Genomic DNA, 12,066 nt, shown 5'->3' on the forward strand with positions numbered 1-12,066 from the left:
TGAAAACAAAACAAAACAAAACAAACCCCTATTGATTAAAAAAGAAACCCAGTGCCCAACCTTAAAGTTCAGTCCTGGCTCTTTTGCATTCGCCGACAAGTGCAGCTTAAACCCACCACTCACATTCTGAGGACTGAGACGACTGAAAGACGACTTGCCCACCTCCTCCCAGAAGCCGCCATTGTCTAACCTTCCTGGGGCTCCAGGCGGTTCTCCTCTGTTAGAATTCCTCTGGGCTTTGCATTCCCTTCCCAGAACCGAAAGATTCCCAACAAAGTCCCCTGAAAACCTACTATCCTTTCTTTCTTTTCTTTCTTTCCTTTTTTAACGAGTGAAGGCAAGAGTGACTGAAGCAACATGCTCACAGGAAGAGAGTTCCTGACACGGGACAGCCCACCCACACCCGCCATGACTGCTGCGCCCGCACCTGCGCCCGCCCCTCACCAGGCTGTGCTGATAGAGGCCGGTGATCCTCCTGGGGCTTGTTGAGCACAAGAGCTGAGAACCTTGAAAAGAATGCACTGGCCTGAGTGGTGTTTGTTCCTGTGCTAATTTGGTTTTGGAAAACCCAGGTTTCCCTCCCAAGAAAGGCAAGTGAGACAAGAACAAGCTTCAACAAAATAAAGAGAAGGAAGAATCTAATTTCACTGTTCTCACCTCACAGACCCTTGCCGATTTAATCTCTGCCTTTCCGTTAGGGAGTGAGGGGCTCTGCTCCCTCCACGCTTGCCTCCCGCTTGCCTCAGCACTGGAGACAAATCCACCTACCGGGGACAAAGCATTTTCTTTGTCCTCACCACCAGCTAATTTAGCGGGGAGGTGTTTACCAACAGCTTAATCTAGTTAGTGCAAATACTCTTTAACATTCTTTTCCTCCACCAAAAACAAAACCACAAAACCTTCCCCAAAATCACACAGAAACTTCTAAAGTCATAAGCTGGCCTGCACAGCGTCGGGACAGCCACGCGCTCTCAGCGGCACAGCCGTTCCTGTCCGTTCCTCAGTCCTCCCTGTGAACGAGGCCGGTGGCAGTGACAACTGTGCCCCGCAGCATGGAGAGGCCAGTGGCAGTGACAACTGTGCCCCGCAGCGTGGAGAGGCCGGTGGCAGTGACAACTGTGCCCCGCAGCGTGGAGAGGCCGGTGGCAGTGACAACTATGCCCCGCAGTGTGGAGAGGCCGGTGGCAGTGACATCTTTGCCCCGCAGCGTGGAGAGGCCGGTGGCAGTGACGTCTCTGCCCCGCAGCATGGAGAGGCCAGTGGCAGTGACAACTGTGCCCCGCAGCAGCAGTAAAGCAGCAGCGAAGCTCTTTTTGCCGAAGGGAGAATCAGCTGAAAGCAAATCAACTTTTATGTGTCACAAAAAAAATGGACAATAAACTTAATTACACTTGGTATGTTTAATAAGCAAACAGAATGAGCAGGTTCGCTTTTCTTCAGTTACGTGCAGTTACATCAGCAAACATTTGTTTCTACTGAAGTAACTATTTGCACAGAAGTTTTAACAGTGGATTTGCCTAAGTACAATATAATGTTAATACTGTACTTGCTTATATTTTATTTTAAATAGAGTAATATTTTAAATTGAATTTAACTATAAAGCTTCCATAAAATAAAAATGCATGATCTCATAAAATCAAATCAGTCTTTAATTGTAATAATAAAAATTACATTTAAGTAATGGTGTCTCTGAGTTAATAGTGCCGTAAAACAGCAGCTGAAAAGCCAATCTTTGCTACCTGAGCGACTGTCTCTTAGGCATCCTGTAACTAAATAAGAGGTTCTGACACAGACTGACACGCACCTGCGTTGGCGGTGCCCCTGCTCGGAGTGAATGTCTGGCGGCGCTCACCAGTCAGTGGCGGATGGAATGTGACACACCTAAGAGCATCACTGGGTCTCAGAGAGGTTATTGAAACATTTCAACCATATGCCACAGAAGAAATGGCAACAAAATGGGACGTATCAATTTACCAGACTTCAAACTATACTACAAGGCTATAGTAATTAAAACAGCTTTTTACTGGCACAAGAACAGGGACATGACCAGTAGAACAGAAACAGAGAACCCAGACATAAAACCATCCTCATGTAGCCATCTAATCTTTGACAAAGCAGACAAAAACATACACTGGGGAAAAGAATCCTTATTCAATAAATGGTGCTGGGAAAACTGGATAGCCCCATGTAGAAGACTGAAACAGGACCCACACCTTTCACCTCTCACAAAAATCAACTCATGCTGGGTAACAGACTTGAACCTTGGGTGTGAAACTATTAGAATTCTAGAGGAAAACGTTGGAAATACTCCTCTAGACATTGGCCTAGGCAAAGAATTTATGAAGTAAACCAGGAAACATTTTAGAAAATTCTGCCAACATCGTAGTTACTCGCCTAGAGGTGGAAATAATTTTTTGTTGCTTTTTTCACTGCACACCAGGAATATTTTCCCACTGTTACATGCCACTAATGTTAATCACTTCAGTACGGCGCTCACCGGCCGCGAAACCTTGCCCACAGCCGGCACTCACAGTCCGCATGATAGTTTGTGCCGTGCATTGACGACGAATCCGATTTGCTCTTGTGTGACGAGGAAAGCCTTAAAGCACTGAAAGCTTGTTTTACTTTACAGGCAGCTTTACTTGTAATGTAAATCATAATAGGTAACATATACATATATGTTTTTATTACAATATTTTTAAATGTTCACAATTTTCTTTTGATATATGAAAAATTATAAAAGTCTTATCATGGCTGTCGGCTAAAGTCGACACTCGGTGCATCTGTGGGGTCGACTATAGTGAACGCTCAGCTGTGTACGTTCATCTGTGGCTGCCGACTACAGTCGACACTCATACTGAAGTGGTTAAGTTGTGGATTAGGGGATTTGAAAATATAATGTCCATTTTTTTAATGCATCTTGAAGTAGGCAGGAGAGATTCTATTTTGCAAATGCATTTTATTTCCAAGAGAGGCTTTTGCTCATTTACATCTTCAAGGTAAGGGATGGAAAGAAACCCAGTTTCTCCCAACACCCAATAAGAGCCTTGTACGTTTCTGCGGATTCTATGTGGTCAACCTCCCTGATGGGCTGCGAGCCCCCTCTAGACAGGGCCTGCGTTTTCCTGTCTATTTGCCAAGACTGAGTCTTCCACAGTGCGCCGACCCGTCTCAGGCATCAGCGCATCAGGCCAAAGCCAAGTCCTCACCCTCGGTCTGCGAGGCCACTCCTCCCCCCCACGTCCCTGTCATTGCAGCCCAGCCCCAAATTCGCCCTTAGTCTCCCAACTCAACAGAGGGGACCTGGCAGGCACCCCCCTCTGGGAGGACATTTAGCTTCAGAGCTGCCTGGATGTCGGACCCAGGGACCCTCCAACGAGAGCCAGGTGGCCTCCATCACCTGCAGAGGCATGCAGCCCTCAGGAGCCCAACGAGCCGCCCCTCTCCTCTCACCCTCCCTTCCTGCCGTCCCCTCAGCTTCGCATGGAAGCTTTTCCCTACACTGCTTCAGAATGAGTGATTTGGGACCAGAGACAGGCCACGGCTTCCACTTCGTCCTCAGCCTCCACCCCTGGCTCCCACCTGCGACGTGTGAGCAGACACCGGGGACACGAGACCACCAGGGCCACCATGACGGCCACCACCTCCCGGCCAGGGACAGCCCTCATGTGGACTGGGGCCACCCTGACGGCAACCACCTCCCGGCCAGGGACAGCCCTCATGTGCACTGGGGCCACCCTGACGGCCACCACCTCCCGGCAAGGGTCAGCCCTCATGTGCACTGGGGCCACCCTGACGGCCACCACCTCCCGGCCAGGGACAGCCCTCATGTGCACTGGGGCCACCCTGACGGCCACCACCTCCTGGGCCCGCACAGCCCTCATGTGCACTGGGGCCACCGTGACAGCCACCACCTCCCGGCCAGGGACAGCCCTCATGGGCACTGGGGCCACCCTGACGGCCACCACCTCCAGGCCAGGGACAGCCCTCATGTGCACTGGGGCCACCCTGACGGCCACCACCTCCCGGCAAGGGTCAGCCCTCATGTGCACTGGGGCCACCCTGACGGCCACCACCTCCCGGCCAGGGACAGCCCTCATGTGCACTGGGGCCACCCTGACGGCCACCACCTCCTGGGCCCGCACAGCCCTCATGTGCACTGGGGCCACCGTGACAGCCACCACCTCCCGGCCAGGGACAGCCCTCATGGGCACTGGGGCCACCCTGACGGCCACCACCTCCTGGGCCTGCACAGCCCTCATGTGCACTGGGGCCACCGTGACAGCCACCACCTCCCGGCCAGGGACAGCCCTCATGTGCACTGGGGCCACCCTGATGGCCACCACCTCCTGGGCCCGCACAGCCCTGTGTGCGCTGGCACCTTGCTACCAGGAGCCTTCCCAGCAAGCAGGTGTGTCCACAGGACCACGCTCTGCCGCAGCTCTGTCCTGCCGCTCAGTGCATCTGCTGTTCCCCAGCCGCAACGCCAAGCTTGGCAGTGTCCCTGACTCCCCACCCCAGTCACTGGCCAAACATTGAACATTGTAGAGCAGAAAGTACCTCCCACTCCGGGGCCTCCTCTCAGTTTTCCTGAGCTTTTCAGCAGGTCCATGTGGGACTGGGTACGTACCTACTCACTTATTTCTTGGTGTGAGCCCGCCCCACCTTATTCAGGCCATAGGCTGCACAGAGCGGGGCCTCAGCTGTCCTGTTCATCACCGCACCCGCGGCCTGGCACACAGCAGGCATCCGTGGTAACGTCTGCTGAATGAGACGCTGGAGCCACTGCAGTCTTCCAGCTGGTGTAGGGCACACTCAGTTCTGCACCCTAGACCCTCTGGCCAAAGTTTGTATACACGATCTAAAGAAGGAAACTGGTTTTTTGTATTGCAATACTTAGCGTTTCAGTCAGGGTTTCTCAAAGACACAGAACCAATGAGATTCACAGAGAGCTGTGTGAACGGGGATTTATTAGGGGGATGTCTCATGTGGTTATGGGGAGGCTGAGAAGTCCCACATCAGCCCATCTGCACACTGAAGGACCAAGGAAGCCAGCAGCGTGGCTCAGTCAGTCCAAGTCCAAAGGCCTCAGAACCAGGGAAGCCAATGGTGTAACTCCCAGCCTGAGGCCAAAGGCCTGAGAGCTGGGCGGGGGGGGGGGGGGGGGGGGGGGGAGGTACTGGTGTGAGCCCCAGAGTTTAAATGCCATAGAACCCGGAGTTCTGATGTCCAAGAGCATCTGGTTCTGGGAGAGGGCAAGAATCCACCCTTTCTCTGCCTGCTCCTTCCGAGCCCCCAGCTAACTGGATGCTGCCGCCCACCTTGGGGGTGGAACTTCCCCCACCCAGCCCACTGACTCCCAGGCCAATCTGCTCTAGAAACCCTTCACAGACATGTCTGAGCAGCCCGGGCATTCTAGTCAAATGCCAAATCACCCAGGCTTCCCTTTCAGCAGAAACAGAACAGGCCCAGTACCTGCTGAAGCATGAAAATAAATACCTGGGCATCCCTTAACCCAGTCACGTTGCCACCCCAAATCCACCATCACATGTTCATCCCTTGTTCATGTGGCCCCCACATGCCTCTCTTTAAGCCACACTTACTCTCTAAAAAAGCACAATAACAAGGTCATAGTTCTGGCTAGCATGTCACTACCAATGTCTTAGTGTATTAAGAGGGGTCTGTAAGAGGTGATTGGGCCAGGGGGGTCCTCCCTCATTGGTGGGGATCAGAGGCCTTTGTACAGGAGCTTGACAGCGGGAGCTGGTCCCTGCTGCCCTCCCACCACATAAGGAAGCAGCAGGAGGCCCTCACCAGGTGCCGCTTGACCTTGGACTTCTAGTCTCCAGAACTGTGAGAGACTAGGTCTCTGTTTTCAGAAATGACCTGCCTCAGGCACTCTGTTACAGCAGCACAAACAAAGACCCCTGTAAAGAGAGTGTTGGAATGCAAGAACAAATGAGCTCTAACAGTTTTGAGGCAAAATCTGTAGGACTCAATGACAAGAAACATGGCTTATTGCTTACTTCAGAGAGCATCTGCTGATTTTAATTCATCCATACAATCCTCATATATGTTATTTAAATATATTTTTTAAAACTTCAGATTTCTTAATTCTACCTTTACCCCATTTCTCCTCTTTTTCTTACACATCCCATGAAATGGATGTTGTCTGACCCACAAAGTCATAGCAGCTCCCCACCCCCATGCTGAAGTAACAAATACTATACCAGACGCAAGGAGATCCTGAACGCACAGCTGCATGAGCACACAGCTGGCGTCCACGTAGTGTTCCCTCTGCCGTGTGGCATCCTCTCTCTCAGCTACACCTGTGGTTTCATGGAGAGAACCCCATCGCCAGCTGACTGAGGAAGGAAAAGTTCAGGCCTGGTTTACAGACGGTTGTGCCCAATACACTGGTACTGCCCAAAAATGGGCAGCCAGAACACTGCAGCCCTGCAGGTGGCTCTAAAGGACAGTGGTTAGGGGAGCTCTCCCTGTGGGCAGAACTTTATTAGGTTGTTCTAAGCAAAGTACCTGGTTGTTCATTTTGCTCAGAAGAAAATACGGCTAAGATGTCATGAGTAGCTACCGGTTTGCATGGATGGCTAGAGACTTGGAAGGAATACAGCTAAAAAAAAAAATTGATAACAAGGAAGTCTTGGCAGTAATGTGTGGATGGAATCCTATGGACACAGAGTGTGAATTTAATTGTGTGACATGGGAACACTTAGCAAAAGACAACTTCATCAGAGAAGGACTGGGAGATTGTCTGTGACTGTCAGACAGCCTCTTTCCCCAGCCACCGTGGCCTTGCCGACGCACTCTGAAACAGAGCGGCTACAAGGATGGAGGCTCAACACCACGAACTTCCACTCCCTAAGGCTGACATGGCCACGCCTGAGCCCCTAAACTGCCAACATGAGGAACCCACATGGAGCCCTCCATGTGCTGCTGGTCCCAGGGAGACCAGCGGCCCCATGACGGCGGCCAGGCTGCGTCTCTGTCCTGGGAGAGGTAGAGTGGACAGGTTCTCTCAACATGCATTTGCTTTCCCTGCCCATGGTGGTTTTGGCAAAAGCACCATCCAGGGAATTACAAAATACCTCTTCCGTCATCAGATAGCCCACACAACCCTGCTCTGACCAGGGAGCTCATCTCACAGCAGGTAAAGCGTGGCGGCTGGCTCACACTCACACAGCTCCCAGGCCCCGAAGCAGCCCAGCTGCCTGAGTGGCAGAACAGCCTTTTGCTGTTCAGTTTCATCACCAGGTATGTGGCAGCTCCTTGCAGGGCAGGGGTGATGTTCTCTGGGACATGGTATATGCTCTGAACCAGGGACCAGTAGGATGTCAAAGTTCAACTCAGGTTCATATTCCAGCAAACCTCTCCTGACTTGATGTCCCCAAATGTGCACACACTCAGCTCCATTGGGGCCCCTGTACCACATTGTATGTCACTGTATGTCATGTCATTGCTGTACATCACTAAAATGATCAGCCTACATATTTTTTCCCTCCTCTAAAATTTAAAATGCTCAGGGGAAGGAACACATTTAATTCATTTTTATAAATCAAGAAGTTAACATGGTGCCTGTCACATATACAACATTCAATAAATATTTGTTAAATTGATTGTATGTTCATAATATTTATACCTTAAACTGACTTATAGGCAGCTCTATAGCAGTCACAAACAGATTATAAACACCAAGAAAATACGGTGGGTTCAATACCTCACTCAACCAAAACAGCATAGATGACTGGCTCTCTTCCTAGCCACTAAAATTCTCTTCATCACTCCACCAAAGTGCTCACTTGCTGACAAGCCACAGGCTCCACCTCCCCTCCGTCCTATGCTGATCATATACAAGATGGAAAATATCCACCTACAGAGATTTCAGCAGCATACAGGTAAAGGTAGTAGTAAAGAATCTACAGAATTCAGCCAAAGCAACAATTATTGGAAAAACCTGTAATTTCAAATGTATATACAGTCATACATCAATTAACGACAGGATGCATTCTGAGAAATATGTCGTTAGGCAGTTTCATCATCGTTGTTGCATGAACATCATAGAATGTACTTACACAAGCCTAGATGGCAGAGCCCACTACACACCTGGGCTACACACCTGCCCAGCATGTTACTGTACAGAATACTGTGAGCAACCAGAACACGATGGTAAGTATTTGTGTATCTAAATGTGTCTAAACATAGAAAATGTGCAGCAAAAATATGGTACAAAAGATAAAAAACGGTACACCTGCATAGGGCAGCTCCATTATAACACTACGGGACCACAGCCATACATGTGGTCTGCCACTGACCAGAACGTCACTGTGCAGTGCACGACTGCACTAGAAAAGAAAGCTGGAAATAAAGCAGCTAAGCATCCGTCCCAAAAGGGAAGAAAAAAATTTTAAATAAACCAAAGAAAATGGAAGAAAAAAATCATAAAGAGCAGAAATCAGTAAAACAAAAACAAACATTCAGTAACGAGGATCAAAGGCCAGAAGTTTGTTCTTTGAAGTGATTAATGGCGTTGACACAGTTCTGATACTAATCAAGGACTTAAAGAGAAGGAGCCCACCACCAACGTTCCAAGTTAAAAGAGGGACACCACTGCAGACACTGCAGGAATTATAAAGACAATATTATAAATAACTTTACACCTGTAAATTTTTAAATGTGAAACAAATAGAAAAAAATCCAGGAAAAATATAACTAATCAAACTGACTCAAAAAATAATACAAAGCCTAAAAGGACCTATAATTAATGAAACTGAATCAGCAGTTTTTCCCACTAGGAAAAACGGCATACCCAGGTGGCTTTGTAAGTGATGTTGCTCACACACCCAGGGAACAGATCATCAATCCACTAACAAGGCAGAACAAGAGGCCAATGTTTCATCTGATGAGGCACAGCTACCAAAATCCACATCCGCTGTCACTTAGTGGTGACACACTAGAGGCATCCCCTCAACTATCAGAAACAAAACAACGGTGCCCTCTCTTTCTTCTAGTGGACATTGGGCGGGAGAGATAGCATGTAGGATAAGAAAAGAAAAAGAAAGTAAAGGGATAAGAATTGAAAAGGAAAAAATGTTCATTATTTATAGATGACATAACTGTCCAGAAAACCCAAAAGAATATCCAGATGAATTATTAAAAATAATCAGAGTTTATCAAAGTGGCTTATCATGTGATCCATATATCAGTCAATATCATTTCTTGATCGGTCACAATTAGAAAAAAATATTTTAAATACCATTCAAGTAACAACAGACACATCAGGTAACTGCGTAAATCTGACATAAGGTGGGAAAACCCGAATGGAGACATTTTATAAAGTTTTATTGAAAGACACCAAAGAAGAACTGAAAAACAAATGGAGATGATACCATATTTATGCGCAAAAACACCATCTTCGATGAGTTTTCCCCCAGAGGATGTAGATTCAATATAATCACAAAATTCCAATAGGGCTTTTTATGGAACACAACAGGCTGATTTTAAAATTTATATAAAACAGCAAAGAGCCAATAATATCCAAGACACTCTAACAGAAGGTGACAGTGGGGAGATGTGCCCTGCCAGACAGCAAGAAGCATCACACAGCTAGAGGACTTGCAACGCTGACACACTGCTTATCTTAATTTCGTTCTTAGGTATGCAGCCTAGGAAAGCTCCTGCATCTGCATCCCAGGAAACAAGTAAGGACACACACCAGCCCTGAGTCTGATGGAAAAAAAAACCTAAGAAAAACCTGAATGTCCGAGACTGGAGAATTGATGAACAGGCTAAGGCATAAGCTTCACACAGCAGAAAATGATGTAGCAGTAAAAAATAAATGACCTATAACTCTAGGCAACAACATGATAAATCCTAAAAACGTAACATTACATGAAAAAAAGTCCTAAAAGATGATATTCAATGATATCATTAGTATAAAGCTGAAAAATACAGGGAAAATGCAAATATATTACTGAGGAATCTTGAGAATAAAACTACATAAACAAAAGCAAAGAAATGATAAGCACCAAATTCAGAATGCTGGCTACTTCTGTAGGAGAAGCCCTCTGCAGGAAGGAGCTGAGGTGGACGCAAGGTGCTGGTAATCTTCTGGTCCCCACCCTGGGATTGTAGGTTTAAAGATGTTTTTTTAATTAAACTTTCACATATGCAATGTATATGTATATTATTCTTTTCTTATATTTGTCTAGTTTTGGTATCAGGGTAAGGCAGGAGACAGTTCCTTATTATATATATCTATATATGAGGAGACAGAAAATATATTAAATATATAATATGTATTATATATGTATAAGAAGAAAGAAGTCACACACCAATATACCTCATGTATATAGATACAAAAATTCTCAGCAAAATACTAACAAATTGACTCTAACAATACATAAATGGGAGGATAAGCCCTCCCATTATCAGGGAGGGCTTATCCTGGGAACACAGGGCTACTTCAACATTCAAAAATCTATCAAGGTATTTGTCATATCAACTGACAAAAGAAGAAAACCATAAGATCATATGAATTGGTGAATAAAAAGCACTTAAAATTAATTCCACATCAACTCTTAATAAAATACACAACAAACTGGAACAGAAGGACACATCCTTCATCTGATAAGGGCATCTATCTACAAAACCACCTAGAGCCGACCTTATATTTAATGACGAAAGACCAGATGCTTTCCCTTAAGACAAGGGAACCACGCTCGCCACTCTTGTTGAACATCATAGTGGAGGTCCCAGCCAGTTTAAGGAAGGCAAGGAAGAAATAAAAGGCATACAGAAATAAAACTTGCCCTGTTCTTACATGTCATAATAGAAATTCTCAAAGAGCATACAAAACAAGCTAAAACTAAGTCAATCTATCAAATTTGTAGAAGATCAACCCACAAATACCATATTTCTATATACTAGCAATGAATAATTCAAAATTAAAAAATTAAAAATAATACTATTTATGATAGCTCTAAAAATGATGTATATAGATATAAACATAACAAAATATTTTCCAAAAAAATCTAAAACTCTGATGAAATCAAACAAGGAATCTACCCAGATGGAGAGACATATAACATTCATGGCTTTGAAGACTCTCCCCAAACCAACATACAGAGTTCACGCAATTCCTTTCAAAACCCTGGCAAAACTTTTGTGTACACGTTCAAGCTGATTCCAAAATTAATATGGAAAGGCAATAGGTCTAAAGTAGTCAAACAACTGTGAAAAAGAGGAGCAAAGTTGGAAAACTCCCACTATTCAATTTTAAGAGTTTCTATACAGCAACAGCAATCGAGACAGTCCCACGAAGGGACAGAAGAAACATGTATCAGTGGAGCAGAATGGAGTTCAGAAATAGACCCACACAAAGATGGCCATTTGGTGTTTGACAAAGATGCAAAGGCAATTCAAGAAAAAAGGATGGTCTTTTCAGCAAATGCTGCTGGAATAATTGGATATCCATATGCAAAAAAATTTCAACCTGATCAAAATCTCACACCTTATATAAAAATTTAACTCAAAATGCACCATAGATCTAAATGTAAAATGTTAATCTATAAAACTTTCAGTAGAATCATGGGAGAAATCTTTGCAACCTGAAGTTAGGTAAGAATTTCTTGGATATAACACTAAAACTAATTCATAAAAACAAAAGTTAATAAACTGGACTTTATCAAAATTAGAAATGTTTGCTCTGTAAAAGATACTGTTAAGGAAACAAAAGATATGCTACAGACTAGAGGAAAATATTTGCATATCTCTTATCTAACAAAGGATTTATATCCAGAAAATATAATGAATTCAAACAACCCAATTAAAAATGGGAGCAAACTTTACATGGATGGAGAACACATGGATGGTAAAGCAGCCCCTGAAAAGACGCTCAGGGTCAACTCCGTTAACAAGATTTAAACCACGATAGGAAGCACGACAGACAGTATTAGAGTAGCTAGAAGGGGGCGGGGGCAGGGAAACTGGCAATACCACGTGCAGTGAGGATGAGGAGCCGCTGGAACTCGCAGCCACAGCTCCAGTCCA

At 45.9% G+C, this 12,066-nt stretch overlaps 1 long non-coding RNA gene across 1 annotated transcript in view; it reads right to left on the reverse strand.

The window, feature by feature from the left end:
* LOC105883229 (uncharacterized) overlaps nt 1–12,066 on the reverse strand; it is a 55,891-nt gene that overhangs the window by 31,153 nt on the left and 12,672 nt on the right. The window lies entirely within an intron of this gene.

This window comes from Microcebus murinus, chromosome 9 (genome assembly GCF_040939455.1).
Source record: "Microcebus murinus isolate Inina chromosome 9, M.murinus_Inina_mat1.0, whole genome shotgun sequence".
Taxonomy (NCBI): domain Eukaryota; kingdom Metazoa; phylum Chordata; class Mammalia; order Primates; family Cheirogaleidae; genus Microcebus; species Microcebus murinus.